This window comes from Pteropus vampyrus, unplaced genomic scaffold, assembly GCF_000151845.1.
Source record: "Pteropus vampyrus isolate Shadow unplaced genomic scaffold, Pvam_2.0 Scaffold6, whole genome shotgun sequence".
In the NCBI taxonomy this organism is placed as follows: Eukaryota; Metazoa; Chordata; class Mammalia; order Chiroptera; family Pteropodidae; genus Pteropus; species Pteropus vampyrus.
The window spans coordinates 13,186,841-13,203,593 of NW_011888787.1; the positions used below are offsets into that span (position 1 = coordinate 13,186,841).

General features: G+C 39.7%; 2 pseudogenes; both read right to left on the reverse strand.

The window, feature by feature from the left end:
- Window positions 1-236: 236 nt before the first annotated feature.
- Window positions 237-355, reverse strand: LOC111745651 (annotated as a pseudogene).
- A 2,563-nt stretch (window positions 356-2,918) lies between these two features.
- LOC111745657 lies at window positions 2,919-3,037 on the reverse strand (annotated as a pseudogene).
- Window positions 3,038-16,753: the final 13,716 nt, after the last annotated feature.

Here is a 16,753-nt window from a genome sequence, read left to right on the forward strand (position 1 = left end):
GCAAAATTTCTTTAAGTTTTACTGTAAAAAGGAACATAATAAAAATAGGCGGAGGTAGGAGGAAGAGGGAGATAAGGATTCAACAAAGGATTTTGCATTTTTTAAAATTTGCTTGCTTTTTATTTATTCTTTATTATCATTATTATTCTTTTTTAGGCAAGGCAACCCTTGGTTGACCTCACAGATTACAAGGACCTTGTCAGCTTACAATTCCTTATTTTTTTTTTTATTTTTTACACCTACAGCACCTGGCCTTCCTAGGTGGCCTCCCATCCAAGTACTAATCAGGCCTGACCCTGCTTAACTTCCGAGATCAGACTGGATCAGGCTTGTTCAGGGTAGCATGGCCATAGACAAAATTTGCTTGCTTTTTAATTTGATAGCTACTAAAGATTGTTTGTATGATGAGGGAATGATACTGGACAAAAAATAAGAGGACAAAGTTTGTGTCTAATGGGAAATAGGTTCTGGGACAGAATTAGAGAGAATAACCTTTGGTGAAAACAAGACCATGAGAAAAGATGTGAAAGATGTGGGCAGAATGACTGATTTGCTGGTAGGAAAAATAAACAAACTTCCACAGATGTGCTCTATTTTCTCAATGAAAAATAATTGCTTTGAGTAGGTAAATATCTGCTCGTACATTGCAACTCTGTTCCTACCCTAAACTGTAATAGCCCAAGGCTCTGCTTCTCATCATTACACAGGAAGAGAGAAACAAGGTGTGGCTCAGCAGAGCTGGCATATGTTGCTTTGTTTCTTCACCTCCTTTCTTTCTTCTCCATTTACAGTCATGTGAACCAGCTTTCAGACTGGTAAACAGAGGTGGGGCTAGAGGTCAAAAGGTGATAAGATCTTAATGTGAACTCACTAGTGTGATCATCTGTGCTTCCTCATTATAATCAGGAAATCCTGGATGGACTTAGCCAACCAGAGGACATCTGGGAAGATCTAGGGGACCGAGGGGAAGAAGGAGGGATCATTATCAAGGAAGGGAGAGGCTCATTTGTCTTCTCTGGGCTCACAATGGATCTTCATTTCTTTAGTCCACATCCGTGCATCTATTCATATAAATGTGTGCATGTTTGATCTCTGCAATTATTTTTTTTTCCTTTGAGACTTACAAGGGATTTCACTGCATTTATAGATACATTCCATTGATTTCTAGATACAGCCAAGATGCTCAACATTCTATTTTATGTTGTAAAGCATACAGATATTAGCAGTAAAACAAAGAAAATAAAACTACAAAATACATTTATTAACATGGAAAATATCTCTAATATATGGTTTACCAATAAATATAGATTTTTTAAAAATACATAGGTCAATAGGTAGATATGTATAAATATATATTTCCATAAACTTTTAGTTTTTCATAACTTTTTTATTGTTCAGTTGGCATATAATATTATGTTAGTTACAGTTGGCATATAATATTATGTTAGTTTCAGGTGTAGAACACAGAGATTAAACATTTATATAACTTATGAAGTGATCACCCCAATAAATCCAGTATCCATCTGACACCATGCATAGTCATTACAATATTATTGGTGATATTCCTTATGCTATACTTTATATCCCATGACTATTTTGTAACTACCAATTTGTACCCTTTTTCATTCAGCCCCCAACTCCCTACAATCTGGCAACCATCAAAATGTTCTCTGTATCTATGACTTTGTTTCTGTTTTGTTTGTTTTTTTATCCTTTAGATTCCACATGTAAGTGAAATTATACGGCATTTGTCTTCCTCTCTCTGATTTACTCCACTCAGCGCAATACCCTCTAGGTTCATCAAGATTTCATTTTTTTATAAGCTGAGTAATATCCCATTGTATATATGTACCACCTCTTCTTTATCCATTTATCTATTGATGGACACTCAGGTTGCTTTCATATCTTGGCTATTGTAAGTAATGCTGCAATGAACATATGGATTCTCCTGTCCCTTCAAAGTAGTGTTTTGGGTTTGTGCAAATAAATACCTGGAAGCTAGACTACTGGGTCCTTCTTTGTCTCTTATCATGGCCTTTGTTTGGAAGTCTATTTTGTCTGGTATAAGTATTGTTTCCCTAGCTTTTTTTTTCTTTTCACTTTCATTTTCATAAAATATCTGTTTTTATCCCTTTACTTTCAGTCCGTGTGTGACTTTCAATCTGGAGTGAGTCTCTTGCAGGCAGCATATGTTGAGAGTCTTGTTTTCTTATCCACTCAGCCACTCTGTCTTTTGATTGGAGCTTTTAATCCATTTACTTTTAAAGTAATCGTTGATAGATATGTAGTTATTGTCATTTTATTATTCATATTTTTAATCTTTTTTTCTTCTTTTTAAAGAAGTCCATCTAACATTTTTTCTAATATTGGTTTGGTGGTGATGAACTCTTTTCGTTTTTTCCTGTCTGGGAAGCTCTTTATCTGTCCTTTGGTTCTAAATGATAGCTTTGCTGGGTAAAGTAATCTTGGTTAGAGGTCCTTGCTTTTTATCACTTTGTGTATTTCCTGCCAATTCCTTCTTGCCTGCAAAGTTTCTGTTGAGAAATTAGCTGACAGTCTTAGAGGACGTCCCTCCTAAGTAACTAATTGCTTTTCTCTAGCTGCTTTTAAGATTCTCTCTTTAATATTTGGCGTTTTAGTGTCTTGGTGTGGGGCTCTTGGGGTTTATCTTGTTTGGGACTCTCTGTGTTTCCTGGTCTTGTATGTCTATTTCCTTCACCAGCTTACTTAAGTTTTCCATCATTATTTCTTCAAATAGGTTTTCAATTCCTTGCTCTGTCTCATCTCCTTCTGGCACCCCAAGGATGCAAATTTTGGTATGCTTTCTCTTGTCCCAGAGCCTTTTAAACTATCCTCATTTTTTTTTTTTTTTGGATTCTTTTTTCCTGTTGCTATTCTTTTTTGGGGAGGGGGGTTTATGCCTACAGCACCTAGTATTCCAAGGTGGTCTCCCCTCCAAGTACTAACCAGGCCTGACCTTGCTTAACTTCCAAGATCAGACGAGATCAGGCACGTTCAGGGCGGTATGGCTGTAGACACTTGTTGCTATTCTGATTGGGTGTTTTCTGCTACCTTATCTTTTAAATCACTAATTTGATCCTCTGCTTCATGAAATCTAATGTAATCTTCATGTTGATTCCTCTAATTCTTCATTTCTGATTGGTTCTCTTTTATGTTTTCTATCTCTTCGTTAAAGTTTTCACTGAGTGCATCTACTCGTCCCCTAAGTTCATCCTTATAACCAGTGTTTTGAACTCTGCATCTGGTAGATTGCTTTCTCCATTTTGTTTAGTTCCTTTTCTGGAGCTTTGTTTTGTTCTTGCATTTTGTCAAGTTTCTTTGTCTCCCCATTTTGGCTGCCTCCCTGTGTTTGTTTCTATGTATCAGGTAAGGCTGCCCTGTCTCCTAATCTTAGTACAGTGGCCATATGTAGTAGGTGTCTTATGGGGCCCAATGGCACAGTCCTCCCTGGTCACCTGAGCCAGGTCCTTCAGGTATGTCTCTTGTGTGTGTTATGTGTGCCTCTCTGTCGTAGTGCACCTTGGCTATCATTTGCACATCAATTGGAGGGATTGACCCTTGGGCTGATTGGTTGTGAGGACTGGCTGGTGAGGGGCTGACCCTATGGAGCAGGATTCACTTTGGCAGGGCTCTGGTGCCTGCCCAGTCGGCTCTTTTAGTGTGTCATCCTCAGATGCAGCCCCAGGTGGTGCTTTGTCTTGGTCTGAAGCTAGGCACCAGACATGCCAGCCCCCAGGGCCTCCTGAGAGGAGCCCCACTGCAGGCCAAGTTCAGCCACAGGCTGTGCCCTGACCAAGAGTCCCCAAGCAATACGCAGATATCTTCCACTCGCATTGAGCTTGGAGGTGCCTCAAGAGGCCAAACAACAATCTGAGGCCAGCTGTCGCTAGTGCAAGCATTGGTGCCACTCAGCAAAATGTATAGGGCACACTGAGGCCAGCTGCTGCTTGTTTTGGTTTTGCAAACCTTTGAGAGATTTTATGAAAGTCCCCAGCATGAACCAAGATAGGCCATTTGTATGAAAATGCCACTGGGGTGGCTTGGGTGGTCCCACAAGTTGGGTGGGGCAGGGTCTCAGGGAATCACCTGGGCAGGGCATCCAGTATTAGGCTGATGAAGACTCAGATATGGTGCCCACCTGCATCTGCACACTGGGCTGCGGAAGTATTCAATGAAGAAACAATGGATTCTACCAGCACTTCTGTTTGGAAGAAAGCTGACCCTCCAACCCTCACGGTGAAATCAGATAATTCATTTTCAACTTGTATGTCCCTGGCACCTTTCAAGCTGCTGCCCCAGCTCTGGAGCTCAAAGTGAGTGAGTCTGTCAGCGAGTAAGTCCATGCATGGGCCCTTTAAGAGGAACACCTGGAACTCCAGTTGCCCTGGTCTCACTCAATCACAATCTCTGCCGGTTTTCACAGCCAGAAGTTCTGAGGATTGATTTCTCTTCCCAGCACTAGAATCCTGGGCTGGGGATCCTGGTGTGGGGCCAGGACCCTTCACTCCTCCAGGTAGACTTCTGCAGCCAAGATATCCCTCTCAATTCTCAACCACCACACATGTGTGTGGGACCAGCCCATTTCACATTTCCATCCCTCCTACCAATCTTCAGGTGGCCTCTTCTGTGAGTCCCTAGTTGTAGGACTTCTGTTCAACTAGACTTCAGGTGACTCCCAATGATGGCTGTTCTGTAGTTAAGTTGTAATTTCGATGTGGTCGTGAGAGGAGGTGAGCACAGTGTTTACCTACTCCGCCATCTTGACCGGAAGCTCTATACATACTTTTAAATGGCTGACATTTATTAAATGATTATTAGGTGCCAGCTATAATGTTAGTTCTGGGTATTAAAAATAAAAGTGTTTGTTTTTGAATTTTTTAATTTTATTAGTAGTTATTAATTTTTCTACATGCATTAACTTCTGTAAGATGTTTTTAAAAGTTAATGTTAGAGTCAGTATCAGGTCCCTGGTAAGCCCTGTTATTTACATATGGCCTTTGTGATTCCTCTTCACCAACTGAGATCTAAAATTGTGTCAGATATAAGGTTTGGGAGTTCTTTCCTTTCTTCTACTCTAGTCTAACTTTTTTCTCTGCTCTTTGTAACATTTGTCATTGCTTTGGGTCTGAGTGTGAAATGCCCTATAGAATCTGAGTATCCCATGGGCTCCGTGAATTGCTAACAACCAATTTCATGTGTTAAGCAACATTAGCTTAATCTAATTTCTGTCCTCTTTTCAAGCTTTTTGACTTTTGAAAAGTCTATGTATGCCTTCCCATTACTCAGTGTTTGTGTTACTTCAGTATTTGCGGCTTTGGCCTCAAAATCCCACAGCTATTTGAGTGCCAGAAGCAGTTCCATTCTTTGACTGCCTGCTTGCAACTTACCAGAAAGAGGGAAATGAGTGCCTCTTCCACACTCTTAATTGTCTCATTTTCTAGTCTACCATCATTGCATCTCTTTTTGTGCATTGAGAAAGAAAACTTTGCCCTTTCTCTCTCATAAAGTTGAACACAAGAAAAGAGATGGTAAAAGTGTGCTCAGAGGAAACAATTGAGTTTTTGCATCACATGTCTGCCTTATTCCAATCAGGAGAAGTTACCCAGGCAACCAAGTAAAGGAGTTTTTGTTGTTGTTGTTGTTGTTGTTGTTTTTAACTTTAGTCTCTGTCTTCTATAAATTTATTTTTTTTTAGCCTGCCTCCTAAATTCGAAGACCATACAATTGGGTTAAGTCTGCTGACAGTGACAAGCATATTACTAAAATCCTGGAAATCTTGGCTCTTATTTCTCACACTTGTACTTGAAAATTATCTGAATATTGGCATCCCACAGTTTCTATTAAATCTTCCCTTTTCCTCTGGAGATCACAACTGAAAGGGGCTGACAACACATCCTCGAAGGTGACATTTTAGAGAGAGCGAGAGCGTTTGTAATCCCTGCCAGAAAGAAAAAGACAGAGAAATACTAGAATCACATTTCCCGATTCTTCCAGTAGGCTTCTCTCTGACCACCTTATTGGCTTATCTTCTTAATATCGTGCTATTTTGTTGTAGTTTCCAGGGAGGATTTTCCTGAACCGATTATGCCTATTTGACATAGAAAAAAAAATACTCTTTTTAATAGTCTAAACTTCTCTTTTTGGAAGCCACTTCTTGCTGTTTAGACCCTTTGACTAAGACCCTAATTTGAATTAAAAAGAAAAAAAAAGTAAAAGTGCAAGAAAACACACTCAGGGGCTAAACTGTTGTCTTTTGTTTCCTAGCTCATATCTGCCATGCACCCCTGTTTGTTTCTGATTACTGCTTTCCCCAGCAGTTATCTGGATCTGATTACCCCTACCAGTCAATTAGTGTTCCTCAGCTTCAGTCCAAATGGCTGTTACTGGTTAAGGGCAGGCCTGGACCTGGTCAAGGAGGCTGAATGGTAAAGCCAGGCTTTGGTCACACTAGAAACATGATTTGGAATGCTTCCCATCCAAGTAGATTGGTGACAGCTTCTTTGCAAAGATCAGCATATTGAGTGCCAGAAGCAGTTCCATTCTTTGACTGCCTGCTTGCAACTTACCAGAAAGAGAGAAATGGGACCCATGGATTAATGACATGGGCACAAATAAAACAAACACATAGATACAGATGTCACGTGATTCAACGATATCCTTGTTTATACAAATCATTTCTTTTTAAAACTTTAACAATTCATAAGTATTACACATGAAACTGGTCTTTACTAACACCTATGCCTATCAATAACTGTGGTATTGCAGCAGGCTTTATTTCTTTTGAGTGCCTCTGATAATCGCTAGCAGTAAAGTTTCCTGAAAGGTCATGGCAACTTGAGGACAGAAAAATCTCCTATCTCAAAAATAACAAAGAAACTTGAGGAACTAACCTTGGCCTCCTCCTAGCCTTAGAGAATCTGCTCCTTTAACTCCCCACTTCCTCTGAGACAGGAAACTGTGAAGATCTTTGCTTTGAGAAGAGGAACCCTGTAGGAATCCTCCTCATTCTCTCTTGTGGACAAACCAACCAAGGAAATGAGACGGGAGGGAGGAATGTCAGCAGAAGAGGAAAGAGATTTATCTACGCTTTAGTTTTAGTTTATGCAATCTTTTTGAAAACTTTTCTTCTTTATTCTTCTCGTTTCCCTACTCCTTAAAATGTCAGTCACTTAAGCACTTTAATTATCATTTTGATTTGATACTAAAGTCCACCTTGATTCAAGAGAATGTTAAGAGGTAAGTCTTAGCAAATAACTGTACATTCTTTAGATAGAATTTAACCTCCTTCTCATTCCCAAAGACATGCACACATGCACACTCGCTTTTTGTTTTTTCTAGAATGAATGCTCAATCAGGTTTTTTTTTTCATTGAGCTACCATTATCTTTTAGCAAAACCTCACAAAAAAGAAAAATAGACCAGTAGGGCTTCACGCACCCACCTCCAAATGCTACAATGACACAGTTGTGATTGGTGAGTGAGTTAGCCAACCACGAACAAAAGTTAAAAGCAAACTTCAAAGGGCCCTACATGTGATGGTCAGGATTTTAGAGATTAGGATTCCAGTACATTTTATTTTCAGTAATATAATGGGACAGAACGCGGATGCAAACTAGGATGCAAAAAACGAAGGAAGAGAAAATGGAAGAAAATATGAAGAAGAAAGCGGGCGGGGGAAGGACAGATAGTAAAAGATGTTTTAAAAATGGTATATATGATTTTAAAAATTAACAATAACTTAAGAGAAAAGGAGGAAATATTTTGGCTTCAAAAACAGGAGAATGAAAAAGGAAGTGGTTAAATTAGCCCAGAAAAAAAATCTGGAACCAAAATAATTTGGAGACCTACACTGTTAGCAAATTTGAGTGAACTTCTTTCCACTTCCTAACTTGTACCAAGATCAAAACAGCAGTCATCGGACCGTTAGTCAGCACTTCTTCGAGAATTGCATCAAAGATTAATCATCTCTGAAAAGTTCCCTATTCTTTCCTTCAAAGTTATAGTTTTCAGACAAGTCATCATAAGATGATTTTTGAGTTTCATGTTCAGAGTTACTGTGGGATAATTCAATTTATATAAAATCTTCATTCTGAAAGTCTAAATTTTCATTCCAAACAGTGTGCCTTAGTGGAATGAGCTTAGAGGCCAATGAAACCTTCATTCGAGTCCTAACTCTGCCAGGGCTAGTTCTGTAGCCTTGAACACTTTTTTTTTTTTTTTTTTTAACTTCTCTGAGTCTCAGTTTCTTCCTGTCCACAATGGAGAGTCTAAGGATTAAATGAGAGAGCCAATATAAAAAGATCTTTCTCATTTCTACTATGCAAGAGGGACTCAATAAATTATAAAAATGATTGCTATCGCATTAAGTAATCAATATTGACACACGCAGAAGGACAAAGGGGAAAGATCTAGAAAGAGAGCTGGAGCAAGAGGGGCTATAAATGGGTATATATAGACAAAGAGAAAGGGGCAATGTATGCATTTGTGTGATGCTCATTCCTGTATATGTTCCCAGTGTGAGAGCAAAGTGCAAATGTGGGAGCAAAGAGAAAAAGAAACCCACAGCGAGAAGAGGATAATGAAGAAGAAGAGGAAGGGAGACCTCACCGGGTAGAGAAGTTTTACTTAAAAGTATGTAATCAGCCACTGACTCCAAATCAATGGACAGTAAGCCACTACCCACGGCCACCAACATCTGGGTTCAGTCCAGTCAGCTGGACTATTAGAATACCACAAGCTAATAACGAATGGGTTCCTTGAAGGCAACAGCCATGGTTCTGTAGCAGGGGCAAATGTTGAAAAGCACTTTTTTCTTTTTATCTTTCCGAGTAGAAATCTTCACATTAGTCTGCCTTAGGTAATGATATTTCCCAGAAGGAAGGTTCAAATTTACTATAGGAGAATAAGAAAAAGAGTAATGTTCTCCTTCTGCCATTCGAAAAAAAAAGAAGAAGAAGATGCAAGCTTTTTGAGAAGGGATTTGCTGAACTCCTTTGTGAGCCCTTAGTATTTTAACGACCAAGTAGAGAGGCTTCGGATCATAGAGGTCTACCACAATAAGGTTGAAAAAAAAAAAAAGTAAACTGTTTGTCACTAAGATGTAGCCAGATGAGTGAAGTTGTCCTCATCTCCCCTCCCCTAGCCTTTTTGAGTTTGTCCCAGGATGGGAAAGGTACAATAGCAAATCAGGTTACCTGCAAAGGTAGAGCAGAGAGGTCATTCTTGAAGAGACTTTGCGTTGACTCTGGAATGAGTTGGCCTCATGTGCGGCGTGCCTCCATGCAAACCTAGGGACCCATCCTGAAGCAGCATAGTATGGTCAGACAGAGGGACATGGAGGGAACCCAGAAATTGCAAGCCTCTGCTTATCAAAACGAAGGCTAGAGGGAAGGCCAGCCAAACTTCAAAGGGCTCTCCAGCACCAGGGGAAACTGAAATGAGGGCAGGTCATCCAGGGCACACTATGGACTTTGAACAGACTGTGAGACCAACCACAGATCCCATCTGCAAACACCCACACAGGGCAAGCAGCACCAAACGAAAAAGGACAATGCTCTGGAATACCAGGGCAGCCAGGGAGCTGTGACTAAAGACACCAACTCATCCCATCACTGTGAGGTTTCATCAGCCTCAACCCTTCTTTCATGCTCCAGACAAGCTGGGGAAGAAGAGGTTATCTGAGAGCCAGGGAAGCACAGTGGTATCCAAATAGGTAAAAATCATTGAATAAGACTACATTTTAAACCGGGTGTTTAGGTAACGTTATTTTTCCTTCTCATCAGAAGGTAAGGGCTTAGGAAGGAAGCCAAAATGTATAGACTAAACAGAGTTCATTTTTCTTCACATCTAAGTTGTAGTGTAGGTTAAATTTTGCAATTCCATCACACATTCTTCCTTGGTTTCATGCAAAAAAGGCAATCTAAGAACAAAATGTAATTTTTCACTAGCAGAACTTCCAAAGGAATGATTTGTTGAAAGAACAGAAATATCCATCCTATGTGGTCTGGCTTTATGGGGAGGAACAAGTGACTGAGGAGAAAAGAGAAAGAAGCGAATGGGCAGTGCCCAGAGCAGAGTCTTTGCTCCACAAATCTGTGTCAAATGAATGAACACATAAACATTTACTGAGTATCTGTCTGTGTCAGACATTGTAAAACATGATCCTGTTTAATTCTCACCATAGTCTTTGAAGGTGTTATTAACACTATTGGATAGTTAAAGAAATGAGTTCAGATAGGCTGAATAACTTCTCCAAGGTCACACGCCTAGTATGGATGGTGGGGGAGAATTCAAACACAGGCCAAACTGACTACTGCGACTTCTCAGTGTATTTCCTCCTACGGAGGGACATATCTTTATATAGAGGAAATTCCAATGATATCTCTGCCCTCCATTGTATATGACAAGAAAGATCCCGATGTTCTCTACCGTGACTCAGCTTTCACTGCAAAAACTGGTTCTTCTGCTGCCATGATCACACTAGGAAGGTAGCACTGATATTGTGGCAGTTGCTGTATGTAATAGAATAGTTGTCTAGATAGAAGGAAATTACAGTAAATCAGAAAGAGTTGTGTGGGAAACCAAAATGCAATCCCAGAAAAAGGAAAGGAAAGAAAAAAAGGAAATCATAACCGTAATCAGTACTTTAACTGAAATAAGCATTTTTAAACGTCCAAAGGACCCTTGAGCTTTGTGTAATCAGAATAAACAACAAAATAGGCCAAACTGCACAAAACAAGTCCTTTCTTGGGTTTCAAGTGACATTACAAACCACACAAGGCTCCACCATCTAGTTAAAATTATAGCATGGGCTTTCTCCTCGGGTAGCGATTTGGTCAAACACCATCGTCTATATTAACATTTGCCCGGCCCATCTGCTTTGATCTGTGGCTTCCTCTAAATTCAACAGACATTCACAAGACTGTAGAAGCAAAATCACTGTATTCAAAAACTTGCATTCCATTTATTCAAGTTATAAAAATTAGCAAGGGCCAATAGCCTCAGGGTCTAAAGAAAATCTGGCTGAATCTAAAAGAAATGAAGCTGGAGGCACAAAAATGGAAATATAACCAGCAACACAAACATTTCACTTTCAGTCATCGCTCTTGATAATATAATTATGACTTTCCAAATAGGACAAGGAAAAGTGAAATGATTAGGAATCGGGAGCAAATCACTTATCCCTGAAACGAGACAGATGGACATGTTAATCTCTCAGATTCTTCTCACCTCAATGAGTCTATGATTATGAGTCTGGAAAGTCTAAGGAAGTCTTCCTGGTTTTCCCTATGTAATGGAAAAGCAAAGCCCAGCCTCTCTGGTCACTGGCCATGTAGCTTGGGGGAAGTTATTTAACTCCATTAGTTTAAAATTCTTCATCTTCAGGGGACGGATAGAGACACACAGTTCACAGGATTGCTGTGTATAGCTACTGGAAAAGTGGGCAAGTCAGACTTGCTCGTACACTTTTTAAAGCTTTTAATTTCTTAAGGAATTTTTTTGAAAGGAAGGATGAAGGAGGGAACTAGCATTTGGAAAATGGTTGATTTACTCATTAAATTACTACACTGTGCAAGGTAGTACCTTTTAGAAAGGTTGAGATGCTACTGTTTTTGTACCCATCATCACCATGCAGTGGAAATCCAGGGGCTGGAGACATCCCACTCAGACATGCGGCAGACTCTGACGACCAGACGTGCCAACCAAGAAGCCTTCCTAAGCCCAGCCCCAGAACACGAGCTGGCCTATTCGCCCACTCCACCCAGAGGCGCCACACTCCAGGCCACCAGAAGGACACTGCTCCAGTGTGGGGATGGGACTGACTTGGCACCCATGGTGGACCTCCACGTGAGCAGCTCAGCTCTGAGAGCACAGCTATTCCAATGCACTTCGGGAGCCCCGAGGTCATCCATGGCTACGATCGTGTTGGCTTTGGCCTCAGATGTTGGATTAGTTACCAGCATTTAAGAATCAGATTACACACCAAATCTGTATTTTCAGCTCCCTTTGGAACATCTAAGAACATTGGACTCACATTCTCAGCTGGCTACAAAGGGTTGGAGGAGATAAGCCTTCTCCATTGAGATAAACATTTGTAGTATTCCCCCTTCGTCCACTCTGTCCCACCCAGGACGTAAATTATCCTTTCATCCAGCATACCCACCTTGTACCCTCTACCTGTCTGTTTGTCACTTAGAAGCCATCCAAGTTATCAGATCAACTGTCATGGTATCACAGTGCTTGTGTTTTACTTAATAATGGCCCCAAAGCCATTCATATAGTTTTTATTACAGTAGATTGTTACAATTGTTCTATTTCATTATTAGTTATTATTGTTAATCTCTTACCATGCCTAATTTATAAATTAAACTTTTTCATAGGTAGGTAGAGATATATATATATATGGAGAAAACCTAGTATATACAGAGTTTGGGACTATTTGTGGTTTCAGGCAACCACTGGGGGTTCTGGAACGTAGCCACGGCAGATACGGGGGGCTACTGTACTCTTAAATTCATCCCAGTCCCCACCGGCTGACTTCACTGCCTGGTTCCTAGTGGCATCTGAGTGTCATCACTGACTCAGAATATCTAAGTAGACTAGAAAAACGTCTGAAGGACCCTCAACTGCCGGGATGCAGCTGCCTCGGGATCTAAGTGGCTATTCAGGAATGGAGTCATGAAGCCGATCTAACAAGATATCTATTTTAGGGATCTCCGAAAACCAAGGGGTGGCTAGCCCGGTGCTGTGGGGAACAGGCTGGAGGTTCTCACACCACTCTGACAAGGAGCTAGGTCCAGGCCAGAGCACGGTTTTAATAGTGCAATTGTTTTTTTTCAACTGTTATGCCATGCATGGTGTTTAAAAATGTCATTTTATGTCATATTAATTAGCCAACAAATATATGAAGACATTTTCTCAATATAAAGGAACATTGCAGCCTCCTCAAAGCTGAATTCAAACAGTGCTTCACTAAAGTCAATGCTTTCCAGATCCTACAATTCTCTTCAATGAAAAGAAACCCAGTTCCGTGGAAAATACTATAAATCACAGAGATCCTAGTCATAGCAAAGCTTAACAGATAGACCCTCATTTTCCCTAAGCCCATACTTGGCTCATTTCAATGGAATCACTTTTGTTTTTCTGTAGTGCTATTTCCCGGTAGTATTGCAGTGGACAGCCTGAATGCCGGTCCCCCAATGAAGTCCTCCTTGGGGGAAAGGGCTCGATGCACTTAGACTTGTATGTTAGTTCATCCCATCAAAGAGCCTAAGCTTTGTTATCCTTCTCTGAACCTTGGCAGGGCCTCTTCATTCTCCTACAAGTTAGGTGAAAAGCAAAACTGCCCTGGGCTGTTAGTGGCTCCTAGTGAGAACCATGAAATACGAATGGTGTTTATTCAAGTAGGCAGCCGGCAGCCACAAACCTCAGGGGTACCCCACCAGCTCAAAAATGTGGGAAACAAAGAGGAACCCTCAATTTACGACCCTCCTTAAATTTACCAAAAAAGGAATTCGGGAAGGGGAAATGACACCGCCAACTTTCTTTGCTTTAGGCAGGGTGTTAACAGTCTCTGAAATTAGAGTTCATACTGTGGATATCCTCCAAAATACAGAAGAGTTTATGGAGTGATATGTAAGGAATGTGCATAGTTTACAACACAGAGAAACTATAGTAATCACTGATGTCTAAGACTTCTTTGGTACAAAACGCAAATTGCTCTTTCCCTCTTTTTTCTTCAGATAGATTTAAATGAAAGTAGGGGAAAAGTTAAAATGCTTTCAACCATAAGAAAATGTTCTGATTATTTTGCTCCAGATGGAAGTTTCCTGCCAGTTACCAGTGCATTCTTCGTTGATAATGAAATGCAAAGTCTAAACTGAACTTATTGCGGTAACTCGGGCACACGAATCCATGAGTCAAAAGTGTGCAAACCACCTAATAATATCAGTAGCAGTGCCAGACTCAACTGTGACATGATGAAAGCCATTTGTGGTGGCCTGAAAACTGGCCTCACCAGGGAAAGAATCACACATTCGATCTGAAAGTGGTTTTTCAGTGAAATTCATCTCTTGCATGCTTTTCTTCTTCAGTGTTCATTTAATTCCTCTAAACTTCCCATAGGCTATTCTATTGGGTAAAAATCGTGTATAAATAATCGTTTCTTATAAGAGACTGATAAAATCACATATTGCTTCTGAAAAGCCACCTATCTGTAAATCAAGTAAGTCTATGCTAAAACACAAAGAAAAATAATTGTCCATTTTTAAGTTAAAAATAGGTTTTCAGTGTTGAGCATTGTATCGAATTAATACATTTATTCTAAATTTTTACTTTAGGGAGGAACTAGTTCATTCATTCTATTTTTTGAGAAGACAAACAAAATATTGAGCAACTTATTTTCTCTGGCAGAAACCTGCTGGGTATTTGGGCATTCAAGATGTCACACTACCAGTCCTCCAGTGGTTAATCATTATGAACATTTAGGTATTAACACACTCATGCTCTTCATGTACATACTCTAGTGCCTCGATCAGAATTTAACCTAGACTTTTTGAGAGAATATCCAACACTGGTCTTTTTACAAGTCTAATAGAAAACCCAGACTAGTAAGACAGAAAACAAACACACAGCACTAGGACAGACTCCTTGTCTGCAGACCACACAGACCTGGGCACAGCACCTGCCCCTGCCGCACCCTGCTGAGGAAAGGCTTGTGCAACCCAGGTATTTCCTCTGCTTTTACACTAGTAACAAGTTCCATAACTAAACTGGCTTATTGAATTCGTTAAAAATAAACAGAGAGCGTAGATTTTGACACAAACCGCCTACAGATGTTTCGATTACTTCAACACATTTCAATTTTTGCTACTCAGGCCCACAATTCAAAATAAATTACTGATTATGAAAAAAACATAAAACACTGAACGAGCATAGTTTCTAAAAGAAAAACTAATAAATGATTATCTAAAGTGAGATAATGTATATAAAACTGTTTTTCAAATGATGTATTATTATATGGGTCATTTTACCCTTTTAAATTAGGAAGTCGTAATACGAATATTAAAAAAAATAAATCAGGAGGTCCTTGTGGAATGTCTCCTAAATCCTTATAATTATGCAACTCCTATCATGGTGCTTATTATAGGATAATAATTTAGCTGGGGAAAATGTTGCCATAAAATATTCAGAAAATTGGGACAAAGGATTTTATAGATAGAATAACCTATGTAATTCTTTGATATCCTAATTCACTTTGCACGTGTGAATGGGAATTTAAAAATCTGTGTTTTTCTGAGTGCTTCCCTGCCTAGTATCTAGACAAGGAAGAGAAACCAAGAACTATTTCTGCAGGTGGCTAGCTAGCTGAAGCAGAACAGCATGTGAGAGCTAACCACTATTTCTGGTGCCACAAAATATCTGCAGAAGTTGGCGAGTGAAGAATCTCCAGGCGTGTGATAGTAATGTCTTTACAAGTGCTTTAGCACGTCTTCTTCTATTTTAGAACATAATTTTACTGGTGATTTAAATTTGTTTTTCCCTGAAGTGTCTAGACAGGCACAAGAAAAACTCTGAAATTAGAAATAAATATGCTTTTTTTTTCTTTTAATATACAGAAGAATGAAACATCTGGTCCTCCCACCACTATACCTTTGTTAAAAACAAAAAACAAAAACAATACTCAACTGAGTAAGTTTGAAGGTCTAATTGGCTTTCTTAAACTACTTATGAATCGAGCAGTATCCCATCTAGCAACTGGAAGGGCGCTCCTAGGTGGTGTGCAAAATGGAAAGTTTTTATAGACAGCAAGAGGGTGAGACTAAGAAGTTTAGAGTGGATTATTTCACTCCACTCCCGGGAGAGGCTGGAACTGCAATTAGGTTAGATATTAAATCTAGATTTGGTGTCATGGGCTTTTAGCACAAGTGATGCCATTGTGGGCCTGTTGTTTTCTCTTTAACACCTTTGTCAGGTAGATCTGGTAGTGGTGAGTGGGCATGTGGGCTACTGGCATTTTCAAATGTGAGAGGCCACCTTGGGTTCAGTGGGATCCATGTGTGACACCGGTCTTAGACCCCTCCCTGAGTTATCCCAGCTTCCTGGCATAAGTAGTCCCTGAAATATACACACACAAAAGGCTTCTTAGACTTCTCTCTCTGGTCTTCTAGATAATGTGTGGTGGTTTACCATTAGATGTTTCGATTGATAATTATGGCCAAAAAGATATTGATAATTATGGCCATGTGTCATGTTTCTTCTTGAGTTGCGCATTTTGTCTCCTTTCTCTTTCAGCCTAAAGAAGGACACCAGCTAAGACTTATTCAAATGAACACTTCATTTACCCTTTTTAACCCAGTGACTCCACCCAACAGAGTTCACAGCCGTGCTCTAGAAAGCAAAGCACAAACTTGGACGAGATAGAAACTAAAAACAATGTTGAATGCTTTGATTTCATATGGAGCCTTGAACGACAAAAAAATGAATACAAAAACTGATATTTACATAAAGGACTCTTTTCCAGTCCAAATCTAAAAATTAATGTCCCATTATTTAACTTGAAGTTGTTTAGAATTATTGGTTAAAGAAAAGCCAAAGATTAAAAGCTGTGAACATTGATATTTATTAAATAAAATTATTTTACATTGCTTAAGAACTCAACACATTAGGGGAAGTGTACAACAATGAATGAGCAAACTCGTGAAAAGAACTGTTCCTTGCTATATCAGTGTAGA